The sequence below is a fragment of the Lepidothrix coronata genome, unplaced genomic scaffold (genome assembly GCF_001604755.1).
Source record: "Lepidothrix coronata isolate B3197 unplaced genomic scaffold, Lepidothrix_coronata-1.0 Scaffold5, whole genome shotgun sequence".
NCBI lineage: Eukaryota > Metazoa > Chordata > Aves > Passeriformes > Pipridae > Lepidothrix > Lepidothrix coronata.
The window spans coordinates 2,236,941-2,247,068 of record NW_016690185.1 but is presented as its reverse complement, the minus strand read 5'-3'; positions in this window follow the sequence as shown (position 1 = coordinate 2,247,068).

The window sequence follows — 10,128 nt, the reverse complement described above, 5'->3', positions numbered from 1 at the left end:
TCGAGTCCAGAAAGAGAGATGAGAAAGTATGAATGTTTTATTGTACAGAAAGGACAATGATGAATTCTGTATTCTTATCCAGTCTCTTTACACTTTCCCAGTAGCACAAAGGGGCTGTAGAGTTCTTGAAATTTCTCCCTGTGGAATACTCCTTGTGCAGAGGTTTCCTCACTTTGAACAGCTATTTTGAGCAGCTGGAAAGATCCATAGGAGGCTATGGCAGCAAAGTCATTTAGAGCAGCCAACTTATGTGAGTGGCATTGCCAAGAAAAATGAAGATTCAAATACAGAATTAAAGCCACCTATACCAGCCCTCCACCCACCCGGCAGTAACAGGTCATGCTTGCTCTTTGTGAAGGAGAATATTCCCTGTTAATATCTATTTAAACGTTATATTAATGCTAATTCTGTGCAACTCTGGTATGTGACTGTGACAAGCAAAACCTGTAGTGTGTTGCTGTCTTCCCAAATTGTTGTGATGGTTGTTACAAAAAGAACAGAAAAGCAAGTTGCTGCAGAACAGTGTAGGCACAGAGAATGCATTACTTGCAAGGCATTTTTTCCCCTTCTTTTAGAAATAAAAGCCCTCATCTCTACTGTTGCCAACCTGCCCATGCTCCTTCATTCCCATTTTGATTTACTTGCCCCGCTTCTCAGGTTTCTGCTTACAGAGAGGACAGCAACTGCAGCCAACTTCGCTGTTCAGAGAGTCAAAAGTCACAGAACAGAATTTCTCAGCACATCTGGGCTGTTCTGCAACATGATAGAAATTCTAAATTGTGTCATAGTAACAAGTAGAAACTTGTTACTTATCTTTCAGTAACTGGAGCTATTTTTAGCTCAAAATAGTGATTCCAAGTTATTTCCTACTGAATAAATGAATTTATTGCCCACAAGCAGGAAATATCCTTCTAAATTAAATGTGGAAAGTAAATATGAAGAATTGTCATGTGAAATATGTTCAGGGTGCCACTATGGTTTCCTCTGCAGTTAGTTCAGTTTTGATTGACAGTTGTAAGTGTACTACTGCCACACAATTTATCTCCTGACAAATGATACTTGCTGACAAAAAAAAAAAAAAAGAAGCTCGGACAATTAAGTAACTCTTGTAAAATTCTCTGTATGTGAAATTGTAAAGTATAAGTAGCATATCCTTAATATTTGGACAGTGTATGTCTTTTAAAACCACGTAACTCCTCAAACTTCTCAAAGTTTAGCTTACAGATCCAGCAGCAAATATTTGGCAAATGGAATAATCACTCAATTACATTTGGAAAAGGTGAATTAAATAAAAAAGATAGGAATTTCAATTTGGGCCTAAATTGAACTTGCTGCTAGTTTATGTGTGTTTTGCAGGCCTTGATGTCATAGTGATGGGGTATAAAAACTCCTTTGCTGGAATAAACCACCTGTTTGGTGATGGCTGTGAAATTTGCTTCTCTCCATTTACCTGGCAGTAGACCCATGAGCTGATGTGCTAGTTCCTTTCAGCAATGGTGTGGAGAAGATGCAGAGTCTTGCATTCATTTTTCTGAGGAGTTCTGTTCTGTCTTTATTCTTAATGATGCTGTGCTACACAGTCCTGCCATTATCTAAACTGTCTTTGCTCCCATGATCAGTCATTGTACTTGTAAAAAACTGAGACAAACTATTAATTTCAGATCAATAGTGAAGTGCAATTTATAATTTGCCAAGATTACCTTCCATTTCTCCTCATTTTGTATTCCATACCACTACAGTCCTTTTCTTTATTATCTTTTGTTTATGGGGATGAAGAATCTTTTTTGGTTTTTTGCTTTTCATATCTTTTTGGAAGTCTAATTCAGCTTAACTTTTGACACTTCCTACTTTGTCCTTTGTTTTCTTTATCTCTCAGATAACATTTCCTTTGTGCTTAATCCTCTTTGCCATTTTGCAAATGTTTTGGTTTTTGCTTGTGGTTATTTATTTAACTAGTTCTCTTTGGTAAAACTTTTTCTGCTTTCTTGAGACACAAAGTCCATATACTTTTATTCTTTTCACTTAATTATGTTATCCTCATTATTTGAATTCCTCAGTCCCTTACTTCACAAGTAAGTTCTCTGGTTTTTCAAAGCTTATCCTTTTGAAATTGAGAATATTGTTTACTTCTGGAGTAGAAACTGTTACCGTCTTTGCCTGAACCAATTTTTAACTAACCAAATTGTTGTATATCTGTCCAAGCCCTCTTCTGTTATTAATGTCAATTCCTCTTTGTTAGGCAATGACTATCATCCTTATATACTTTTTAATATGCATCTGATTAATGAGTATAATGCACTGAATGTAATAATGAATTTAATTTACAATTACAACATAAATGTTTTGTCTTTATCTATGAAGATTACTTATAAATACCTTTAGCTCAGTTGTAGTTACCTTCAGTATTTATGTGTACCTAATTTACTAAATATATGATATTATTCAACCTAATCTAAACTAGTTACAGTTGATCTTTGAAGAAGGACTAAAGAAAGACAGTTGGGTAATCCTGCTTTTTTTCTTACTGATGTTATTTTTTCAGTGTTCTAAAAACTGGTGTCAATCCCTACATTTGGATAATTAAAAAGTCCATGGAAACTGCTGCTTGAGATGTTTTGTAGTTGTGTTTGTGTATCAATATTGATTTACAGTCACCAATACAAAGCAAGAAAACTATTTCTGATCCTAAAAGTCTCTAAGATTGCCTTACTAAACAAGACAAACGGACAGCTTTCCCAGTCTTTCTGTGGCACTTAGAAACAAAGCTGTCAGTCAATAGAAATCTTACACATATATAAGCAAAACTGTTGTCAACCACATGGACTAGTTTTGTTTACACAGAGTAAGCAAAGATGCATCCTTTTTTATGTGAACCTATTTACAAGGCGTGTAGTCAAAGCTAAAAGAATTCTCAGGGAGACAACACTGAAACCCATATTTCTCTCAAGAGTACATGGGTATATCCAGAGTTCAGTTTAAAATTATGTTATTTTTGTATTCATTTAGAGTGTCTCAGAGGTGAAGCATATTCATTCCTTTTTGACTTGATTGAGGAAAGCCAGGCTGTCTCTTTATGCTGGTTGCTTCTGCAGAGACATCTGATTGTGATTGATTTATAATGAGCCTTCCACAGGGAAAATTTCATCATATTTATCTGAAAAGTAATGAAAAAATATTTATATAAATTGTAATTTCTTACATTGTTTCTAATTGCTCATTTATATAAAGAAGGGATTTACATTGGTTATATTATTATCAATTTTAATAAGCCTAAGCATAAAAAAAATATCACCATTTAGGTCATAAACTAATGAGATTTATTCAAACATAATGAGATTTCAGACATTAATAAATTGGGATTTGACCTCTGGGGTATTTGTCAATGTGTACATTCAAAATTTCAAAACTCTGAAAATGAAGTGAAAAGAAAACATGAGGCTATCACATGAACAGAAATACAAATTTTAAATTGAGACACTGAGCGATACTGATATGACAAAACCAAAATGGCTCTTTATGTGGCTTTAGACACACTGCTATATTACATCCAGAGCAAGCAAAAAGCTTTCTTATAAAAAAGAGGAATAGGTACCAGATTTAATGTATAATTAGCTGGTTTACAATTGAAATAATTTATTCTATGCTATGTGACAGCATCATTTAAGTCTCTCTGTAGTAGACAGAGAGACTTAGACAATGCTAAGAGCTAAGCTGGTGTCAGCATTTCAAAAATAAAACCTTTAAACAAAGGTTGTGACTAATTTCTTAAAGTTGCTTTAAGATAAATTGCTACAGAGAGCATATTTTTGGATGATAAAAAAAGTGATCTGGCTGTTTTGGAGACTGGAAGGCAAAGCTTTCACACAGAGTTGTGCATAAGTGGAGCTGATCATAACATCCAGCAAGGTACTGGCAAAAAAGTATCAGTTTTTCATAACTGTAGGTTTTTTTGTTTAGTTTTTTTTTTTTTTTTTTTTTTTTTTATATGGATCAGTAGTCCTTCATTAGACCAGAATCTATTTGGTGCCCTTTTCACAAATATGGGGTAGTTTAATACTATCCCTCCCTCTCTGTTTTCAAAAAGGTCTAAATTGCAAAAGGTCTTTGATTGCAGCTTTGAGTCTGTGCAACAGCCAGGCCACCTGTGGTGGAAGACATGCACTGAGCTTTTATACACTTACAGCTAACTGCAAGCACAGGAGCCTTTTTGTCATTTGGCCAACAGAGTATCTCTTACTAGTGATTTCATTTTGTGTGCAATTACAGAATATATGCTGCCTGATTATGAAAAGTCGTCTTAAGCAATAAGCTCAGTTTAATCATAATAATTTGATTTTTTTTTAACTTAGTATTTGCAACATATAACACAGAATCATAGGATCATAGAATTAAGGAAGGGACCTTAAAGATCATCTAGTTCCAAACCCCCTGCCATGGACACCTTCCACTGGACCAGGTTGCTCAAAGCCCCATCCAACTTGCCCTTGAACACTTCCAGGGGCATCCACTTCCCTGCGCAACCTGTTCCAGTGCCTCACTACCCTCACAGCAAAGAATTTCTTCCTGATACCTAGTCTGATCCCACCCTCTTTGAAATGTCTGAAGCAATTGCAGGCACCACCAGAAAAATTAATCTCATTTCACTTTTACATATGTAATGCAGATGTTGATAACTAAGATGTGTCACCCAGGGCTTCCCTTGGTGGACAGTGTAGAATAACAGGTAGGTTTAGGGCATGAATCACCCAACTTATTTTAGACAAGGATTCATTAAATTTTCTAGGTACACCAAAGGATCTACTTGTTCTACTGGAAGAGTAAGTGTGGCAGTGAAACTATATGTCCAGTCTGGGAAAAGTGAGCAGAGAACTGAACTGCCTATGCAGCAATAGCAAAAATTTTGCAATAATTTATTTTAGCAATATAATTTATTTAAATGCTAAGAATTTTGCACGTAGGCTGCATGAAAACGGCTGCATAAAAGCATGCCTTTCTGTTTCAGGGACTGAAAGACTATTGCATCTCTAATGGAGAGAAAATATTAATAAGCTTCCTAGAAATGTTTTGAAGAATGGTAAGAAAAACCCCTGCTGAACATCACCTAAGAGCATTTTTCTTCCATCTTTACAGCATCAGCACTGAAATTTGCATTATCTAACTTCAGATGTTTGCAGTGCTGATGTCTCCATCTGAGCTAGTTCTCTCTTGGGGTCAAAGCAGAACTCATAACTGAAAACCCCAAGGTTTATAGATGTGACTCCATGAGAAAGTATGATGCCAGCCTGCAACAGCTGACACTGCAACACCAGAGTACACTCACACAGAGCTGCTCAGACTGATACAACTCAGCTTCACCAAGTGTGATTGTACTGGGTGGAGCCACACCAAAATGTGATGTCACCCTGTGCTAACTTGCGCTGTGCTCCTCTGGGCAGAATTTTTCCAGAGTCAAGACATTAGAATCAGTTTCGCACGATTCTCCATTGCATAGTGTTTTCTAAAATACATTTTTAATTTTATTTTTCTATTTAACAAAAATCCGTACTTTGCAACTTTCTGCCATCAGCACAAGATCTGTAAAAAATAATAATGGTACCTCACATTTCTGGTTTGCATATCTTTCATAAATGTGGAACTTAAGCGAGTCCTTCTAAAATTGTTACTCATGATAGGACAAGAATGATTCGATTTTGTGGAGCAGGAAAAATAACTTCACACTATGGAATAATGTTTCTGTGCCTGAAAAAAAATGCACCAGGAGGTGAAACTGTGTTGCAGGTTTTATGTGACTAGCACTGGATGAAGAAATTCGGAGTGAAGAAAGCCACATAAATGAAATTGCAGGCTGAAGAGGTGCTGGCCCTGGCCTTCATCAAGGAGACACCCAAGGGAGAGCCACTCTGATGACAGATAAGCAAATAGCATTCATGCTCTAGAAGTTAGTTAGCAATGCTTACCAGACACTGGGCAATCAATTGGGCTGGAAAACCCACAGTGAAAACAGTTGTTGTGCAGGTCTGCAAGATCATCAAGCATCTCCTACTTTCTTGAGATTATGAATCAGGGTGGTGCCTGGGGAACAGAGGAATCTGAAACGGGGGATGATGAGGTTGCGGTAGGGAGATAGGTTGGATGCATACTGAGTCTGCATCTTCTGAATACAAATGGGCATATTTGTCCATGATGTAAACCTTGGCTGATCAAGAAAGATATGCAGTACTCACAGGAAATGTTTTTCTTTGTTTTTTTATCGAAGCGTGGATAGTGAAACTTGGCCTTCGCTTCCCAAATGCCAAAACCAAAAAGAAGAGATTCAACCTTTGTTTCAGCAAATGCAAGGTGAATTTGAATAATTTACTTAAAATTCAGAAGCAACACATCCTATTAAGCCTGGTCTGAGTGAAATAAGGATGTTGTAACTGCTGCATACTTTTAGTTCAGGTTTTGTGAGGCCTGCTTTAAGCAATAGAGAAAGCATGGCAGTAGATTGGTAGGTTGAGTAGGCAAACATCTGATTAATTTCTGTGGCACTGTTTGGTTAAGGGAAAGGTAAGAGCCCCACAGAGTTGTGTTGTCAGGAGGGCTGTTTTACCATTATTGACCTTGGAAACAGTAATCGGTTTCAAACTAACTACATTCATTACTGAATTCTCCTTGGTTTGAGGTTAAAGTCCAGAGGCTGCAGGAGGGTTTGGAAGTATCCAGGAGCATAAGAACACACTTTGGAAGCAAAGAGAACATACAGCACGGATGCAAGGTACTTCTGGATGCTCCTCCTCTTGCTACCACAAACATGATTGCAGTGTACACCGCTAGGAATGGACCTGCAGAACATAAGATCTTCAAAATCAAAATACTAATGTGTATGCACTCACTACATGGCCAGAACAATCTCTCCGAGGTTCCCTTATGCTCTTTCCCTGCTCCCAGAAATTCATCACTTCAGGGCCCCCTCTCCTTTTGAGAACTGCCAGGGAACACATTGCCAGAGGGTGAATGGCAGGAACCACCTTGCCTGCACTCAGGAAAGACAAGTAAAGGGCAAGGTAGGTGAGACTGTCTGGAGTTAGAGATGAGGTGCATGGCTATCGGGGAAGCTAGTAAGGAGGAGGGAGCTGGGAGTCACAACTGAGAGCCCTGAGGACAAGGATGTTGTACAAGGACATGTGGTCAAGCTTTAAATGCAAATGTTTTTACAGAAACTTCTGCTATTTAGTCAGCGTTCTCATTACAAAGCAAACCTATTCTTATGCTAAGGAAATTGCTGGGGTATGATTGTTGTTAACATTAGTATATGAGCACTCAGCACACTGGTAATGTACTCTGCAATTTTCCATTCTCAGGGAGAAAAGCCAAATTGGTACTATAGACAACTTCACAGGAAGTTAATTTTGCAATTTAAATATCCTTATTAAAAGCAAATAAACAAAAAAGCAGTGAGTGAGTATGTAGCGATCAGGAATTTCTCAACACTGTTTGGCTTGTTAGATTAATGGGCTAAACCTGTTAATGTCCTGCTAGGGCAACTGTGTCTTTTCCCAGAGAGCCAGTATGGTTTCTGTACAGGTAGTCAAAGTTTTGCTGGTTTCCCTGGCTGGGTAGTCAGGCTGGTAAGGAAAGTGGCAATACCTACTGTTCTCAGGGAGGACCGGGAATTACAGCTCTGCAGTTGTGGACATTTGAGAAATTCCAAGAAGGAATTTGAACCTGAGGGAAGGCTTTTTTCTTTTGCTCCATGACTCCTTAATTTGTTGTCTAAAGGGCTGATTGATAACAGATGCACCTATCTGCCTTTCTGTTTTTACTGAAGCATGATGTTTTTCTGCAACAGGATTTTTCCTGTGATCTCCCTGGGATATTTCTCCATCTACCGTATATGCTCCTGGTCAGCATTCTCTGTGCAATAAAGAAGCGCTGGAAGTGTATTTTCTCTTCTTTAACCCATTTTCCCCCTTAATCTGCATCAGTCCTTCAGCAATTATAGAGGCTGCAGTTTTCTAGGACCTTCCCTCAAAGAAGAGATTGTTAGATTTGCTTGGTAACAGGAAAGAGAAGGACTTTGGAAATTCCCGAGACTGCAGGAATTTCTGTCCCCTTCCAAACAGCTTGCCCTGGGTAAAGGCATTGCTGCAGGGACACTAAATTGCTGGGGATTGCCCGTGAGTCCTATGAAAGAGAGAATTGATGTAGGGGATCTTAAAGTACGAGGACTGGAACAGTGTAGTCAGTGTCAAACTTAGTACAGGAAGCAGTGGTTAGGACCATTGTAATGTCCCCAGCAGTGACAAAGGCCCAGGTATACACACTTGCAGGTTCCCAGCCATATGTACTGGGATGACCCAAGGGCATATCTTCATGGAGTGAAGAAAAGTATGAGAACCTAAGAAAATTATGTGGAGGGATCAAAAAGAATCCAGGAAGATAAAAGGGCCATTTTTCTATGGGTAAAATATGTATTTTGAGGAAATCAGAATTTTCCCCTTGTCTGAAAGCTGAAGAAAAGCAAACTACCATTAAAAGCCTGTTCCTTTCTTATGCTAAGCCATAGAAGAAAAGAAAAGGCTGTTCCTTTCAAGAGGAAAAAAAGTCAGGTTCAAGCATTGCCACGAAAAAGCATACCTTTTAAAGTAATATGCAGTAGGACATCCTTAAGCTTCTGTCCCCTTTCATTGATGTGCTCGACTCTTTGGAAATCTGTCTCTAATCCCACTGTGTTTCATAAAAAACCTGGCTCTCCACACTGATGCCTGTCCTGCCTTAATACTCTGCTCTCTCCTTGCTCTTCAGAGTTGGGGTTTTTGTTCCACTTCAAGTGTGAGTTGTTTGGGGGAATTATGTTATTCAGGCAACACAAAAGCTGAGTTTTCACATCAGTTTTGTGCTGGAAATAAGAATAGTGATGACAAAAGTTAACACTTTAATTGCAGTAGAGTATGTGCATTTTCATTACAGATTCAAGAGAGTAAATAAAAAGCAACTCAGCACTAGGGAGGTTGACCAGCGGGATGTACTCTCTCCAGTCTCCTCTCATATGCTTTTCATGATGATATACTAATTAAAAGCAAATAGATTTATGATCAGTAGTTTATCTGTAGGTCACAGAAAAACAAATGATAAGCCATTCCAAGACCTTTTGTACCAGAGAAATGAAAGATACAAAATATTCCTAAACTTGAACAGGGCCTTTGGCTTCTTAGAACTACATCCAGTTTTAATAGAAAATGCAGCTATTAATGTCCTCTCACATAATACAACAGAATGGCTTAAGCAGGACTCTACCAAAAGCTCTGAGTGAGCCTAGTTTAGTCAGATGTTAAATATGATTAACTGCAGTGGCTTTGGATGGCTTAACATTTTATTTCCAACACCTCGTTTCTTACAGTGCCACAATACATGAGGCAATCTGAAGATAATACAGCTATTGATTTTTTAAAATGACACAAGTGCATTTCATGGAAAACATCAGTATTAAAAAAAAGCAAGAGTATGCATGACTATGAACAATATATAAGATAATGCAATAAACACAATACAAAAGTAGCATTGTTAGTACAAGACTAAAGTGGTTAATTTTGCCATGTAATGGCAACTGATAAGAGGGGGACTATACAAAGGTTAACACCATTTTGAAAAAATGCCAACACACAGCTCAGGTGCTACATTGGTTCAAAAAGCAATAGGGGTGAGTAACCCCTTATTCTCTGTATTTCATGCTAAATGTCTCAAAGTCACAACTGGCTCTCATGCAAACTTTAAGTCTATCAGTTAAACAACAAACTATATTCCTGTCAAACCCTACCTCCAACGTGACTTCTCTCAAGGAATGGCAAAGCCTGTACATAAATTTGGCGGTCCGAGCATTGGGTTTGTTTAGCTCTTCTGGGGCATGTCGCTCCCTGTACTGATTTAACACAGTATGTGAGACTTCATGCAAGTCTGTAGTACAAGTCTGTGGGGGACACACCTTGGACCAGCTGCTGAGGGTTCCCACATTTTCTGCATAAATGCAGCAGCAGTAGCAGACAGGCATCTCATTGAGATAATGTGAAGGTGCAGGGTCTGCAGTCCCTGGTACAGCACAGTCACATGTTTATCTACTTGAACTCAGGGCAGTGAGGAACAAGTGAA